The sequence below is a fragment of the Anomaloglossus baeobatrachus genome, unplaced genomic scaffold (genome assembly GCF_048569485.1).
Source record: "Anomaloglossus baeobatrachus isolate aAnoBae1 unplaced genomic scaffold, aAnoBae1.hap1 Scaffold_413, whole genome shotgun sequence".
NCBI lineage: Eukaryota > Metazoa > Chordata > Amphibia > Anura > Aromobatidae > Anomaloglossus > Anomaloglossus baeobatrachus.
Window position 1 is genome coordinate 160,733 of NW_027443465.1, and position 16,452 is coordinate 177,184.

The following is a 16,452-nucleotide window of genomic DNA, read 5'->3' on the forward strand; positions in this document are numbered from 1 at the left end:
TAACACACTTTTTACTTGCTTTATTCATCCAAATAGCAAACTCATCACCACTCAACTTCACCAACTCTGCTATGTCCCGTGCAGTATCTTGTTGTCAGTCTAATCTAGATCATGTGTAATTGAATGGAATAGATCCCTTTTGGACAAAGTGGAGTCAGATGCTGCAGTGACCACAGGTGTGAGAGGATCTACAATTGGCATCTGGTGTTATCTCTCTGCTTCCACTCCAAATAAAGTTACCTGTTGTTACCTGAACGTCAAATACTAAGAATGGGCGGCCTATGAAAGAATTAGTACTTTCATTAAGTATACTAAACCGGCTAATTGGGAATAGACAAACTGTAAAAAGCCCTCTGAGAAAGCCCCTCTCTAACCTTTGTTAGTAAGCTTTTCTGTAGCCTGCCTGTTGATGTATTTTCGGTTTGAACAGTGCACAACATGAAGAGACGGAACACTGGCGGCTTGTCACAATGCCCCCCGATGACATCACAATAGCGCTGCTGCCTAGAAAACAAGCTGCGCAGAAGAAGTTGTTCTTTGGGTGGGAGGGTGGGCTAGTGGAAGGAGGGGGCAATCTCTTTTTTTCCCGGGTGGTAGGGGGATGACAGGAGAAGGGAAGCGGGTGGTGAGAAAGGTACAGAGGGCAGGGTTTGGGGGCTGGGAAGGAAAGGGAAAAGATTAGGGTTTGGGGATGATGAAAGGGCTTTCTACGGGTAAGGATGGCAAAGGGTGGCAGTGACGGAAAGTCAGGCAACCTGTCCTGTCCGTCTTTTTGTATCGTGAATTGGAAAGACTGCAAGGGGGAGGGGAGTTGCTTGCGCCCTAAAGGAGGAGTTATTCAGATTCATTGCAGTGGGCGGCGGCTGCAAAACGCACCATTCTTCTTGTTTTTGCTCTGCAAAGCAGCCTTTTCAAGGGTTGGCTTGGGTGACAAAATGTCTTGTGTAGGCGTGGGTTTGTCTCCCTCTCGCTCTCTCTCCCTAAGATGTGTCCGGCATAGGCCAGGGTGCCACTTGAGGCCCAAACCAATTCTGGTTATCGCTTCTCGGCCTTTTGGCTAAGATCAAGTGTAGTATCTGTTCTTATCAGTTTAATATCTGATACGTCCCCTATCTGGGGACCATATATTAAATGGATTTTTAGAACAGGGAGATGGAAAAAGAGCTTGCTCTGTCCACTCCACGCATTGACCTGGTATTGCAGTACCTCCAGGAACGGTGCACCCCTTCTTAACCCAGTTTCCAAAAGCAGAACTCGATTCACCTGATTCATATTAGCCCGATTAGCGAATTGAAATGAATTTTTATCTAACACACTTTTTACTTGCTTTATTCATCCAAATAGCAAACTCATCACCACTCAACTTCACCAACTCTGCTATGTCCCGTGCAGTATCTTGTTGTCAGTCTAATCTAGATCATGTGTAATTGAATGGAATAGATCCCTTTTGGACAAAGTGGAGTCAGATGCTGCAGTGACCACAGGTGTGAGAGGATCTACAATTGGCATCTGGTGTTATCTCTCTGCTTCCACTCCAAATAAAGTTACCTGTTGTTACCTGAACGTCAAATACTAAGAATGGGCGGCCTATGAAAGAATTAGTACTTTCATTAAGTATACTAAACCGGCTAATTGGGAATAGACAAACTGTAAAAAGCCCTCTGAGAAAGCCCCTCTCTAACCTTTGTTAGTAAGCTTTTCTGTAGCCTGCCTGTTGATGTATTTTCGGTTTGAACAGTGCACAACATGAAGAGACGGAACACTGGCGGCTTGTCACAATGCCCCCCGATGACATCACAATAGCGCTGCTGCCTAGAAAACAAGCTGCTCAGAAGAAGTTGTTCTTTGGGTGGGAGGGTGGGCTAGTGGAAGGAGGGGGCAATCTCTTTTTTTCCCGGGTGGTAGGGGGATGACAGGAGAAGGGAAGCGGGTGGTGAGAAAGGTACAGAGGGCAGGGTTTGGGGGCTGGGAAGGAAAGGGAAAAGATTAGGGTTTGGGGATGATGAAAGGGCTTTCTACGGGTAAGGATGGCAAAGGGTGGCAGTGACGGAAAGTCAGGCAACCTGTCCTGTCCGTCTTTTTGTATCGTGAATTGGAAAGACTGCAAGGGGGAGGGGAGTTGCTTGCGCCCTAAAGGAGGAGTTATTCAGATTCATTGCAGTGGGCGGCGGCTGCAAAACGCACCATTCTTCTTGTTTTTGCTCTGCAAAGCAGCCTTTTCAAGGGTTGGCTTGGGTGACAAAATGTCTTGTGTAGGCGTGGGTTTGTCTCCCTCTCGCTCTCTCTCCCTAAGATGTGTCCGGCATAGGCCAGGGTGCCACTCGAGGCCCAAACCAATTCTGGTTATCGCTTCTCGGCCTTTTGGCTAAGATCAAGTGTAGTATCTGTTCTTATCAGTTTAATATCTGATACGTCCCCTATCTGGGGACCATATATTAAATGGATTTTTAGAACAGGGAGATGGAAAAAGAGCTTGCTCTGTCCACTCCACGCATTGACCTGGTATTGCAGTACCTCCAGGAACGGTGCACCCCTTCTTAACCCAGTTTCCAAAAGCAGAACTCGATTCACCTGATTCATATTAGCCCGATTAGCGAATTGAAATGAATTTTTATCTAACACACTTTTTACTTGCTTTATTCATCCAAATAGCAAACTCATCACCACTCAACTTCACCAACTCTGCTATGTCCCGTGCAGTATCTTGTTGTCAGTCTAATCTAGATCATGTGTAATTGAATGGAATAGATCCCTTTTGGACAAAGTGGAGTCAGATGCTGCAGTGACCACAGGTGTGAGAGGATCTACAATTGGCATCTGGTGTTATCTCTCTGCTTCCACTCCAAATAAAGTTACCTGTTGTTACCTGAACGTCAAATACTAAGAATGGGCGGCCTATGAAAGAATTAGTACTTTCATTAAGTATACTAAACCGGCTAATTGGGAATAGACAAACTGTAAAAAGCCCTCTGAGAAAGCCCCTCTCTAACCTTTGTTAGTAAGCTTTTCTGTAGCCTGCCTGTTGATGTATTTTCGGTTTGAACAGTGCACAACATGAAGAGACGGAACACTGGCGGCTTGTCACAATGCCCCCCGATGACATCACAATAGCGCTGCTGCCTAGAAAACAAGCTGCGCAGAAGAAGTTGTTCTTTGGGTGGGAGGGTGGGCTAGTGGAAGGAGGGGGCAATCTCTTTTTTTCCCGGGTGGTAGGGGGATGACAGGAGAAGGGAAGCGGGTGGTGAGAAAGGTACAGAGGGCAGGGTTTGGGGGCTGGGAAGGAAAGGGAAAAGATTAGGGTTTGGGGATGATGAAAGGGCTTTCTACGGGTAAGGATGGCAAAGGGTGGCAGTGACGGAAAGTCAGGCAACCTGTCCTGTCCGTCTTTTTGTATCGTGAATTGGAAAGACTGCAAGGGGGAGGGGAGTTGCTTGCGCCCTAAAGGAGGAGTTATTCAGATTCATTGCAGTGGGCGGCGGCTGCAAAACGCACCATTCTTCTTGTTTTTGCTCTGCAAAGCAGCCTTTTCAAGGGTTGGCTTGGGTGACAAAATGTCTTGTGTAGGCGTGGGTTTGTCTCCCTCTCGCTCTCTCTCCCTAAGATGTGTCCGGCATAGGCCAGGGTGCCACTCGAGGCCCAAACCAATTCTGGTTATCGCTTCTCGGCCTTTTGGCTAAGATCCAGTGAGGGAAACCTTGCTGGGTCTGGCCTGTGGGCTTTTACGTGGAAGGCGACTTCCGACGCTGTGAAGACTGCGATCGTGTGCCTTGGGCATATTTCTTGTAATGGCAGCTATAAAGAACACGGTTCGTCTGACTGTCTCGGTGGAGAAGAAGAATTCCCTACAGTTAGGACATATAGTGGAGAGCGTGATCATGGAGCTGGGTGGCATTGAGCTGGATAAAGTGTTTTGTATGCAGGAGTTTCCATCTACTGGTCAGTATGACATTTCATTTTACCATGAGGAAGACTGTCTGAATTTTTACCAAGACCTGCAGAGGCACCATAAGCATGAGTATATGAGGTACATTTCTGTTACTCCTTTATTTTCTGCAGTGGAGAGACCCCTGACTGTTCATATGTATAATCCATTTACTGAGACCACCATGGTAAAGGCCTTTTTGGCAAGATACTGCTCCTCTGTGAAAGGTGGCATTCCCCAGAGAAATGTCTTTAATGTATTCAATGGAAATATTAAATTTTGGGTACGTTTTAGACCTGACCCAGAGGGTGTTGGAGGTATCATGCACCCCCCGGCCAATTTTTCAATTGGTGGGAATAGGGGGTTTCTCCATTACCCTGGGCAACCATCCTTTTGCCGGAGTTGTTTCCGATATGGACACATTAAAGAAAATTGCCAGCAGGGACTTACCTGCAGAAACTGCAAGAAAGCAGGGCATGAGGCTGCCAACTGCCCCTCCCCCCCTGTATGTGACCTGTGTGGGGATGGGGATCATACATGTAAGTCCTGCCCGACCCTTGGGGATCAGTACGTTCTGGAGAGGAGAAATTTTGACAGGAAACAGGCTAGATTTAATGTCCGTGCAAACATTCAACCTGCAAAATTTGTTGAAAAACCTGCAGGAATTGGAATGGAGCCTGTAATGCCTGCTGCAGTGGGGGATTCCCATCCTCCGCCTGCTCCTGCTATTGCTGAGCCTGTGTCTGCTGGGGAGTGTAGTGCTCTGCAGGAGGTCACTGGTGATTTGCAGGTGCTGCAGGCCTCCGCTGATTCTGCACCTGTGCTATGTGAGGTGGCTGAGACTCCAGAGGCTGCTCAGGGGAATGCTGCAATCAGCACTGACTTCCCCCAGCTGAGCAGCCCTGAGATGGACACCAGTACTGCTGACCTGTCTGCCCCTGGGGAAATCGCCATGTCATCATCCGACGAGGACGCTGCAGGTAACAGCAAGTATTCCCCTGCTGAGCTAGTGGCCTGCTTCCACAAGGTGGTCTCTAAGAGAAAAGACAAGAGACCAGTGAAGAGGCTGAAGACGGGGCCACGGGAGAAAGTTGATTTCTACTCCCAAAACCCCTTTGAGGTTCTTAGTCCAGACTCCAATGCCAGCACTACTTCTCTTTCAGGGGTCATTGAAGACCCTATATCTCCAGGACAATGCTTCCTATCTAATGAAGATGTGGCAGGGTTAGCAGATGTTATCCACTTTGCCAGTGGGACTTGAATGGTTTCTGTTTTGATGCTTTTTTCCTTTGTTTAATTTTTCAGCATGGCTTTGCAACTGAATATTGCCTCTCAGAATGTGCGAGTGTTTCAGTCGTCATATAAGCGTGCGTGTGTGCTTGATTTCTTATCTTCCAAAAATTGTGATGTGGTGTGTGTGCAGGAATGTGGGCTGAATAGGGAACCTAAGAAGAGTGAGTGGGGTTTTGGGGAGGCGGTGTGGTCATTTTCTGCTATAAATAAGAATGATGGGGTGGGGGTTTTGATTCAAAATAAGGACATTAGGATAAAGCAAACTGTAATTGTAGAAGAGGGTAGATGTGTGTGTGTTATTTTATGTTATAGGGGGTGGGAATTTAAGCTTATTAATATCTATGCCCCTGCTGATAAAAATCAGAGACTCGCCCTTTTTGAGAAATTGCGTTTTTTTCTGCATGGTAAAATTCCTATTTTTGTTGTTGGTGATTTAAACTGCATCCTGGACAAAAGGGGCAGAGCCGGTTCATACGAGTCCAAGGTGGACGTGACCGGAAATTTATGGAATCGTTTAATTTCAGAGTTTTCATTAAAGGACGCTGTGGATTCCAAGCCAGGACCCTTTACCTACCATGCAGATGATGGTCAGACCGAGTCCCGTTTGGACTATTTTTTCTTTTCTTCCACTGGGGTAAAATGTGTTAATTATTCGCAAGAAAGGGTTGTTTTCTCTGATCATGAGTGTCTGGTGGGGAGTTTTGAAATTGCTAATTTGTTTTATGGACGTGGTGTGTGGAAAATGAATGTCAGTCTGTTGCAGGATGAAAGGGTGAAGAAGGATTTTGTAAGGCAGTATGCATGGTGGGCTGCAAGGAAAAAAGGGTTTCCAAATTTATTGTTATGGTGGGATTGGGTGAAAGTGAGAATCAGTGTGTTTTTCAGGAAAGCTGGGTACAAGAAAGCCAGAAAGAGGAGAAATCTGTACAAGTGGCAGAATAGGAGGATTTCCTACCTGCATAAATGCAAATCTCTGGGTCTGGATGTAAAGTATGAGCTGGAGAAAGCTAAACGTGAGATGAAAGAGTGGTTTGGGGAGGAGGGCAGGAAAATTATTCTGAGATCTAAAATTGAGGTGAGGGAGAAGAATGAGAAGTGTACCAGTTTCTTCTTTAAGAAGATGTGTGGGGGTGGGCGAGAGATGAATGTAATGTTGGATGAGAATGGTAGTGAGGTGCATGGGAAGGATGTGATCGGTGTAGTGGCTGACTATTATAAGTCCCTGTATGGAGTGAAGGACTGCGATCTGGGGGAGGATGAGGAGGTTCTGAATGTGATTGACAACTTTGTACCTGAATCTGAGTTTCCTTTTTTGCTGAGTGACATTACAGAGGATGAAGTGAAGGAGGTGATTTTTAAGTCTGCTAAAAACAAGTCTCCAGGGGGTGATGGGATCCCTTGGGAGTTCTATAGTAAGTATTGGGATATTGTTGGGAAGGATGTGGTGTCTATTATGAAGTGTTTGTTTTCTGGTTGCAGGATGACTGACAGTATGAAGCAAGGAGTGGTGGTATTGCTGTTTAAGAAAGGTGACAGGCGAGTGGTGGGTAATTGGCGTCCGATCACGCTACTGAATGTGGATTATAAAGTATTTGCCAAGCTTTTAGCCAATCGCATGAGGGAGGTAATCTCACATGTTATTATGGAGGATCAGGGGTGTGCGGTTCCTAAGAGGAGGATTCATGAGAATGTGATGTTAGTGAGAGATATGATTGGGGATTGTATGGCGAGGAAGAAGGGGGTGATTGTATGTGTGCTTGATTTTGAGAAGGCATTTGATAGGGTGGCGCATGTGTATTTGTTTTGTGTGTTGAGGAAAATGGGCTTTCCAGAGCATTTGGTTAGTTTATTGTATGGGCTCTATGAAGGGGCTAGGAGTAAGATTCAGGTGAATGGCTTTTTTACTGATAGCTTTGAGATACTTTCTGGGGTTCGGCAGGGGTGCCCTCTGTCACCCATTTTGTTTATTTGTGCTATAGAGCCGTTGTTACAATCTATTAGGAAGGATAAAGTGGTTAAAGGTCTATTGGTTCCGGGTAGTGGAGGAAAACATGTTAAAGCTTTAGGCTATATGGATGACATTTGTATTCTCTGTGAGAATGTCTGTGACGTGTCGAGAGTCAAGCTTCTGGTTAATTTGTTTTGTGTGGCTTCTGCCTTTAAAATTAATTGGGCCAAAAGTAAGATGAAAGGTTTTGGTCTGCCACGTGTTTTACATGATGATCAGATGGAGTGTGTCAGTTCCAGTGTTAGGATCTTAGGTATGGATTTTGATGAAGAGCTGAAAGGTAAGGAAAGTTGGGAGGAGTTAGGGGGTAAAATAGCTAAAAAATTGGAGTTCTGGAGGTTGAGGGATTTGTCCTTTACAGGAAAGGTCTTGATTGTGAAGAGTATCATTTTGCCTATGATACTTTATATTGCTTTGGTTTTTCCTCCATCAACTGTGGCTTTGAAAAAGATAAATCGGGTGCTTTTCTTGTTTTTGTGGGGATGTGGCATGGAAAGGGCGAAACGGGAGATATTGATGAAAAAGAAAAAGCATGGTGGTTTGGATTTTCCAAACTTGGAGGTTTTTATTGGTATAAACTATGTGGCTTTTTTCTGTGAGGTTTTTTCTAAAGATACTAAAGCCTCTTGTATGTTGAAGTATCAAGCAGGTTCTATGCTAGGAAGGCTGAAGTGGACTGTGAAGGATCTGAGGAAACCTTTTGCCTTCATTTGTCCTGAGTGGTACCTGTTTGTTGAGCTGTTTGTGAAGAAGTTCAGACTTGAGAAGTTTACTGTGAGTCAGTTCATGAAGGAGAAAAAGGAGATAAAAAGGTTGTGTGTGTACGGTTTTGCATGTGGTATCAGTGGTTTGAAATCTGCTGAGTATGAGGAAGTATGGGAAAAACTGAAAAAGTATGAAATCTCTAACAAACAGAAAGATCTGTTATGGATGTCTTGGCATGGTGTGCTGCCGGTAAGATCTGTTCAGAAGAAGAGGGGATTGGTACCCTCAGAGAGGTGCCCGAGGACTGGATGTGGTGATACTGAGGATGTGGAACATGTTTTCTGGTCTTGTGGACATGCAAAGGACGTATGGAGTAATTTGGGTAAGTTGTGTTGGGAGTTGACGGGTGTAAGAGCTTTAACAGCTAAAATGGTTATGTTTGGTCTGTGTAGCTTGAGCACGAGGAAAGAACGAGTGTTTTGGTTGTTTCTGGCATGTGTGAAGGAAGTTCTGTGGAATACCAGGAATTTGTATGTATATAGGAATGAGAATCTTGAAGTGAATGATTGTGTCAGGATGGTTTTGGACAAACTGTATTTCTGCTATAAATGGGATGGTGAAAGAGGTATGGATGCTGAGGGTGAATGGAAATTTCTGAAATGGAAACACTGGGTGTAATGGTTTATACTTTTCTGCTTTTGGTTACTGATTTATGGCTATGGGTGTGTTATACACATTTTTATCACTCTTTTGAAATAAAATTGCCATGAGGATGAGTTTACGTTGCATCCGGTTAAGTTGTGAAACCTCTCTGAGGTGACACTTCTGATTCTGGATGATTACGCAACCTGAATGGTTTTAAAAAAAAAAAAAAAAAAAAAAATCTGTTCTTATCAGTTTAATATCTGATACGTCCCCTATCTGGGGACCATATATTAAATGGATTTTTAGAACAGGGAGATGGAAAAAGAGCTTGCTCTGTCCACTCCACGCATTGACCTGGTATTGCAGTACCTCCAGGAACGGTGCACCCCTTCTTAACCCAGTTTCCAAAAGCAGAACTCGATTCACCTGATTCATATTAGCCCGATTAGCGAATTGAAATGAATTTTTATCTAACACACTTTTTACTTGCTTTATTCATCCAAATAGCAAACTCATCACCACTCAACTTCACCAACTCTGCTATGTCCCGTGCAGTATCTTGTTGTCAGTCTAATCTAGATCATGTGTAATTGAATGGAATAGATCCCTTTTGGACAAAGTGGAGTCAGATGCTGCAGTGACCACAGGTGTGAGAGGATCTACAATTGGCATCTGGTGTTATCTCTCTGCTTCCACTCCAAATAAAGTTACCTGTTGTTACCTGAACGTCAAATACTAAGAATGGGCGGCCTATGAAAGAATTAGTACTTTCATTAAGTATACTAAACCGGCTAATTGGGAATAGACAAACTGTAAAAAGCCCTCTGAGAAAGCCCCTCTCTAACCTTTGTTAGTAAGCTTTTCTGTAGCCTGCCTGTTGATGTATTTTCGGTTTGAACAGTGCACAACATGAAGAGACGGAACACTGGCGGCTTGTCACAATGCCCCCCGATGACATCACAATAGCGCTGCTGCCTAGAAAACAAGCTGCGCAGAAGAAGTTGTTCTTTGGGTGGGAGGGTGGGCTAGTGGAAGGAGGGGGCAATCTCTTTTTTTCCCGGGTGGTAGGGGGATGACAGGAGAAGGGAAGCGGGTGGTGAGAAAGGTACAGAGGGCAGGGTTTGGGGGCTGGGAAGGAAAGGGAAAAGATTAGGGTTTGGGGATGATGAAAGGGCTTTCTACGGGTAAGGATGGCAAAGGGTGGCAGTGACGGAAAGTCAGGCAACCTGTCCTGTCCGTCTTTTTGTATCGTGAATTGGAAAGACTGCAAGGGGGAGGGGAGTTGCTTGCGCCCTAAAGGAGGAGTTATTCAGATTCATTGCAGTGGGCGGCGGCTGCAAAACGCACCATTCTTCTTGTTTTTGCTCTGCAAAGCAGCCTTTTCAAGGGTTGGCTTGGGTGACAAAATGTCTTGTGTAGGCGTGGGTTTGTCTCCCTCTCGCTCTCTCTCCCTAAGATGTGTCCGGCATAGGCCAGGGTGCCACTCGAGGCCCAAACCAATTCTGGTTATCGCTTCTCGGCCTTTTGGCTAAGATCAAGTGTAGTATCTGTTCTTATCAGTTTAATATCTGATACGTCCCCTATCTGGGGACCATATATTAAATGGATTTTTAGAACAGGGAGATGGAAAAAGAGCTTGCTCTGTCCACTCCACGCATTGACCTGGTATTGCAGTACCTCCAGGAACGGTGCACCCCTTCTTAACCCAGTTTCCAAAAGCAGAACTCGATTCACCTGATTCATATTAGCCCGATTAGCGAATTGAAATGAATTTTTATCTAACACACTTTTTACTTGCTTTATTCATCCAAATAGCAAACTCATCACCACTCAACTTCACCAACTCTGCTATGTCCCGTGCAGTATCTTGTTGTCAGTCTAATCTAGATCATGTGTAATTGAATGGAATAGATCCCTTTTGGACAAAGTGGAGTCAGATGCTGCAGTGACCACAGGTGTGAGAGGATCTACAATTGGCATCTGGTGTTATCTCTCTGCTTCCACTCCAAATAAAGTTACCTGTTGTTACCTGAACGTCAAATACTAAGAATGGGCGGCCTATGAAAGAATTAGTACTTTCATTAAGTATACTAAACCGGCTAATTGGGAATAGACAAACTGTAAAAAGCCCTCTGAGAAAGCCCCTCTCTAACCTTTGTTAGTAAGCTTTTCTGTAGCCTGCCTGTTGATGTATTTTCGGTTTGAACAGTGCACAACATGAAGAGACGGAACACTGGCGGCTTGTCACAATGCCCCCCGATGACATCACAATAGCGCTGCTGCCTAGAAAACAAGCTGCGCAGAAGAAGTTGTTCTTTGGGTGGGAGGGTGGGCTAGTGGAAGGAGGGGGCAATCTCTTTTTTTCCCGGGTGGTAGGGGGATGACAGGAGAAGGGAAGCGGGTGGTGAGAAAGGTACAGAGGGCAGGGTTTGGGGGCTGGGAAGGAAAGGGAAAAGATTAGGGTTTGGGGATGATGAAAGGGCTTTCTACGGGTAAGGATGGCAAAGGGTGGCAGTGACGGAAAGTCAGGCAACCTGTCCTGTCCGTCTTTTTGTATCGTGAATTGGAAAGACTGCAAGGGGGAGGGGAGTTGCTTGCGCCCTAAAGGAGGAGTTATTCAGATTCATTGCAGTGGGCGGCGGCTGCAAAACGCACCATTCTTCTTGTTTTTGCTCTGCAAAGCAGCCTTTTCAAGGGTTGGCTTGGGTGACAAAATGTCTTGTGTAGGCGTGGGTTTGTCTCCCTCTCGCTCTCTCTCCCTAAGATGTGTCCGGCATAGGCCAGGGTGCCACTCGAGGCCCAAACCAATTCTGGTTATCGCTTCTCGGCCTTTTGGCTAAGATCAAGTGTAGTATCTGTTCTTATCAGTTTAATATCTGATACGTCCCCTATCTGGGGACCATATATTAAATGGATTTTTAGAACAGGGAGATGGAAAAAGAGCTTGCTCTGTCCACTCCACGCATTGACCTGGTATTGCAGTACCTCCAGGAACGGTGCACCCCTTCTTAACCCAGTTTCCAAAAGCAGAACTCGATTCACCTGATTCATATTAGCCCGATTAGCGAATTGAAATGAATTTTTATCTAACACACTTTTTACTTGCTTTATTCATCCAAATAGCAAACTCATCACCACTCAACTTCACCAACTCTGCTATGTCCCGTGCAGTATCTTGTTGTCAGTCTAATCTAGATCATGTGTAATTGAATGGAATAGATCCCTTTTGGACAAAGTGGAGTCAGATGCTGCAGTGACCACAGGTGTGAGAGGATCTACAATTGGCATCTGGTGTTATCTCTCTGCTTCCACTCCAAATAAAGTTACCTGTTGTTACCTGAACGTCAAATACTAAGAATGGGCGGCCTATGTAAGAATCAGTACTTTCATTAAGTATACTAAACCGGCTAATTGGGAATAGACAAACTGTAAAAAGCCCTCTGAGAAAGCCCCTCTCTAACCTTTGTTAGTAAGCTTTTCTGTAGCCTGCCTGTTGATGTATTTTCGGTTTGAACAGTGCACAACATGAAGAGACGGAACACTGGCGGCTTGTCACAATGCCCCCCGATGACATCACAATAGCGCTGCTGCCTAGAAAACAAGCTGCGCAGAAGAAGTTGTTCTTTGGGTGGGAGGGTGGGCTAGTGGAAGGAGGGGGCAATCTCTTTTTTTCCCGGGTGGTAGGGGGATGACAGGAGAAGGGAAGCGGGTGGTGAGAAAGGTACAGAGGGCAGGGTTTGGGGGCTGGGAAGGAAAGGGAAAAGATTAGGGTTTGGGGATGATGAAAGGGCTTTCTACGGGTAAGGATGGCAAAGGGTGGCAGTGACGGAAAGTCAGGCAACCTGTCCTGTCCGTCTTTTTGTATCGTGAATTGGAAAGACTGCAAGGGGGAGGGGAGTTGCTTGCGCCCTAAAGGAGGAGTTATTCAGATTCATTGCAGTGGGCGGCGGCTGCAAAACGCACCATTCTTCTTGTTTTTGCTCTGCAAAGCAGCCTTTTCAAGGGTTGGCTTGGGTGACAAAATGTCTTGTGTAGGCGTGGGTTTGTCTCCCTCTCGCTCTCTCTCCCTAAGATGTGTCCGGCATAGGCCAGGGTGCCACTCGAGGCCCAAACCAATTCTGGTTATCGCTTCTCGGCCTTTTGGCTAAGATCAAGTGTAGTATCTGTTCTTATCAGTTTAATATCTGATACGTCCCCTATCTGGGGACCATATATTAAATGGATTTTTAGAACAGGGAGATGGAAAAAGAGCTTGCTCTGTCCACTCCACGCATTGACCTGGTATTGCAGTACCTCCAGGAACGGTGCACCCCTTCTTAACCCAGTTTCCAAAAGCAGAACTCGATTCACCTGATTCATATTAGCCCGATTAGCGAATTGAAATGAATTTTTATCTAACACACTTTTTACTTGCTTTATTCATCCAAATAGCAAACTCATCACCACTCAACTTCACCAACTCTGCTATGTCCCGTGCAGTATCTTGTTGTCAGTCTAATCTAGATCATGTGTAATTGAATGGAATAGATCCCTTTTGGACAAAGTGGAGTCAGATGCTGCAGTGACCACAGGTGTGAGAGGATCTACAATTGGCATCTGGTGTTATCTCTCTGCTTCCACTCCAAATAAAGTTACCTGTTGTTACCTGAACGTCAAATACTAAGAATGGGCGGCCTATGAAAGAATTAGTACTTTCATTAAGTATACTAAACCGGCTAATTGGGAATAGACAAACTGTAAAAAGCCCTCTGAGAAAGCCCCTCTCTAACCTTTGTTAGTAAGCTTTTCTGTAGCCTGCCTGTTGATGTATTTTCGGTTTGAACAGTGCACAACATGAAGAGACGGAACACTGGCGGCTTGTCACAATGCCCCCCGATGACATCACAATAGCGCTGCTGCCTAGAACACAAGCTGCGCAGAAGAAGTTGTTCTTTGGGTGGGAGGGTGGGCTAGTGGAAGGAGGGGGCAATCTCTTTTTTTCCCGGGTGGTAGGGGGATGACAGGAGAAGGGAAGCGGGTGGTGAGAAAGGTACAGAGGGCAGGGTTTGCGGGCTGGGAAGGAAAGGGAAAAGATTAGGGTTTGGGGATGATGAAAGGGCTTTCTACGGGTAAGGATGGCAAAGGGTGGCAGTGACGGAAAGTCAGGCAACCTGTCCTGTCCGTCTTTTTGTATCGTGAATTGGAAAGACTGCAAGGGGGAGGGGAGTTGCTTGCGCCCTAAAGGAGGAGTTATTCAGATTCATTGCAGTGGGCGGCGGCTGCAAAACGCACCATTCTTCTTGTTTTTGCTCTGCAAAGCAGCCTTTTCAAGGGTTGGCTTGGGTGACAAAATGTCTTGTGTAGGCGTGGGTTTGTCTCCCTCTCGCTCTCTCTCCCTAAGATGTGTCCGGCATAGGCCAGGGTGCCACTCGAGGCCCAAACCAATTCTGGTTATCGCTTCTCGGCCTTTTGGCTAAGATCAAGTGTAGTATCTGTTCTTATCAGTTTAATATCTGATACGTCCCCTATCTGGGGACCATATATTAAATGGATTTTTAGAACAGGGAGATGGAAAAAGAGCTTGCTCTGTCCACTCCACGCATTGACCTGGTATTGCAGTACCTCCAGGAACGGTGCACCCCTTCTTAACCCAGTTTCCAAAAGCAGAACTCGATTCACCTGATTCATATTAGCCCGATTAGCGAATTGAAATGAATTTTTATCTAACACACTTTTTACTTGCTTTATTCATCCAAATAGCAAACTCATCACCACTCAACTTCACCAACTCTGCTATGTCCCGTGCAGTATCTTGTTGTCAGTCTAATCTAGATCATGTGTAATTGAATGGAATAGATCCCTTTTGGACAAAGTGGAGTCAGATGCTGCAGTGACCACAGGTGTGAGAGGATCTACAATTGGCATCTGGTGTTATCTCTCTGCTTCCACTCCAAATAAAGTTACCTGTTGTTACCTGAACGTCAAATACTAAGAATGGGCGGCCTATGAAAGAATTAGTACTTTCATTAAGTATACTAAACCGGCTAATTGGGAATAGACAAACTGTAAAAAGCCCTCTGAGAAAGCCCCTCTCTAACCTTTGTTAGTAAGCTTTTCTGTAGCCTGCCTGTTGATGTATTTTCGGTTTGAACAGTGCACAACATGAAGAGACGGAACACTGGCGGCTTGTCACAATGCCCCCCGATGACATCACAATAGCGCTGCTGCCTAGAAAACAAGCTGCGCAGAAGAAGTTGTTCTTTGGGTGGGAGGGTGGGCTAGTGGAAGGAGGGGGCAATCTCTTTTTTTCCCGGGTGGTAGGGGGATGACAGGAGAAGGGAAGCGGGTGGTGAGAAAGGTACAGAGGGCAGGGTTTGGGGGCTGGGAAGGAAAGGGAAAAGATTAGGGTTTGGGGATGATGAAAGGGCTTTCTACGGGTAAGGATGGCAAAGGGTGGCAGTGACGGAAAGTCAGGCAACCTGTCCTGTCCGTCTTTTTGTATCGTGAATTGGAAAGACTGCAAGGGGGAGGGGAGTTGCTTGCGCCCTAAAGGAGGAGTTATTCAGATTCATTGCAGTGGGCGGCGGCTGCAAAACGCACCATTCTTCTTGTTTTTGCTCTGCAAAGCAGCCTTTTCAAGGGTTGGCTTGGGTGACAAAATGTCTTGTGTAGGCGTGGGTTTGTCTCCCTCTCGCTCTCTCTCCCTAAGATGTGTCCGGCATAGGCCAGGGTGCCACTCGAGGCCCAAACCAATTCTGGTTATCGCTTCTCGGCCTTTTGGCTAAGATCAAGTGTAGTATCTGTTCTTATCAGTTTAATATCTGATACGTCCCCTATCTGGGGACCATATATTAAATGGATTTTTAGAACAGGGAGATGGAAAAAGAGCTTGCTCTGTCCACTCCACGCATTGACCTGGTATTGCAGTACCTCCAGGAACGGTGCACCCCTTCTTAACCCAGTTTCCAAAAGCAGAACTCGATTCACCTGATTCATATTAGCCCGATTAGCGAATTGAAATGAATTTTTATCTAACACACTTTTTACTTGCTTTATTCATCCAAATAGCAAACTCATCACCACTCAACTTCACCAACTCTGCTATGTCCCGTGCAGTATCTTGTTGTCAGTCTAATCTAGATCATGTGTAATTGAATGGAATAGATCCCTTTTGGACAAAGTGGAGTCAGATGCTGCAGTGACCACAGGTGTGAGAGGATCTACAATTGGCATCTGGTGTTATCTCTCTGCTTCCACTCCAAATAAAGTTACCTGTTGTTACCTGAACGTCAAATACTAAGAATGGGCGGCCTATGAAAGAATTAGTACTTTCATTAAGTATACTAAACCGGCTAATTGGGAATAGACAAACTGTAAAAAGCCCTCTGAGAAAGCCCTCTCTAACCTTTGTTAGTAAGCTTTTCTGTAGCCTGCCTGTTGATGTATTTTCGGTTTGAACAGTGCACAACATGAAGAGACGGAACACTGGCGGCTTGTCACAATGCCCCCCGATGACATCACAATAGCGCTGCTGCCTAGAAAACAAGCTGCGCAGAAGAAGTTGTTCTTTGGGTGGGAGGGTGGGCTAGTGGAAGGAGGGGGCAATCTCTTTTTTTCCCGGGTGGTAGGGGGATGACAGGAGAAGGGAAGCGGGTGGTGAGAAAGGTACAGAGGGCAGGGTTTGGGGGCTGGGAAGGAAAGGGAAAAGATTAGGGTTTGGGGATGATGAAAGGGCTTTCTACGGGTAAGGATGGCAAAGGGTGGCAGTGACGGAAAGTCAGGCAACCTGTCCTGTCCGTCTTTTTGTATCGTGAATTGGAAAGACTGCAAGGGGGAGGGGAGTTGCTTGCGCCCTAAAGGAGGAGTTATTCAGATTCATTGCAGTGGGCGGCGGCTGCAA

At 45.7% G+C, this 16,452-nt stretch overlaps 8 non-coding genes across 8 annotated transcripts; all 8 read left to right on the forward strand.

Annotated features, from left to right (window-relative positions):
* Positions 1-1,037: 1,037 nt before the first annotated feature.
* On the forward strand, positions 1,038-1,228 carry LOC142277722 (U2 spliceosomal RNA). Its single transcript, XR_012740837.1, has one exon. It is a non-coding gene; the product is annotated as a U2 spliceosomal RNA (small nuclear RNA).
* A 1,117-nt stretch (positions 1,229-2,345) lies between these two features.
* LOC142277723 (U2 spliceosomal RNA) lies at positions 2,346-2,536 on the forward strand. Its single transcript, XR_012740838.1, has one exon. It is a non-coding gene; the product is annotated as a U2 spliceosomal RNA (small nuclear RNA).
* Positions 2,537-8,780: 6,244 nt separating this feature from the next.
* Positions 8,781-8,964, forward strand: LOC142277843 (U2 spliceosomal RNA). The gene has a single exon (XR_012740944.1). It is a non-coding gene; the product is annotated as a U2 spliceosomal RNA (small nuclear RNA).
* A 1,117-nt stretch (positions 8,965-10,081) lies between these two features.
* LOC142277724 (U2 spliceosomal RNA) lies at positions 10,082-10,272 on the forward strand. The gene has a single exon (XR_012740839.1). It is a non-coding gene; the product is annotated as a U2 spliceosomal RNA (small nuclear RNA).
* Positions 10,273-11,389: 1,117 nt separating this feature from the next.
* Positions 11,390-11,580, forward strand: LOC142277725 (U2 spliceosomal RNA). The gene has a single exon (XR_012740840.1). It is a non-coding gene; the product is annotated as a U2 spliceosomal RNA (small nuclear RNA).
* A 1,117-nt stretch (positions 11,581-12,697) lies between these two features.
* LOC142277726 (U2 spliceosomal RNA) lies at positions 12,698-12,888 on the forward strand. Its single transcript, XR_012740841.1, has one exon. It is a non-coding gene; the product is annotated as a U2 spliceosomal RNA (small nuclear RNA).
* A 1,117-nt stretch (positions 12,889-14,005) lies between these two features.
* On the forward strand, positions 14,006-14,196 carry LOC142277727 (U2 spliceosomal RNA). The gene has a single exon (XR_012740842.1). It is a non-coding gene; the product is annotated as a U2 spliceosomal RNA (small nuclear RNA).
* A 1,117-nt stretch (positions 14,197-15,313) lies between these two features.
* Positions 15,314-15,504, forward strand: LOC142277728 (U2 spliceosomal RNA). Its single transcript, XR_012740843.1, has one exon. It is a non-coding gene; the product is annotated as a U2 spliceosomal RNA (small nuclear RNA).
* Positions 15,505-16,452: the final 948 nt, after the last annotated feature.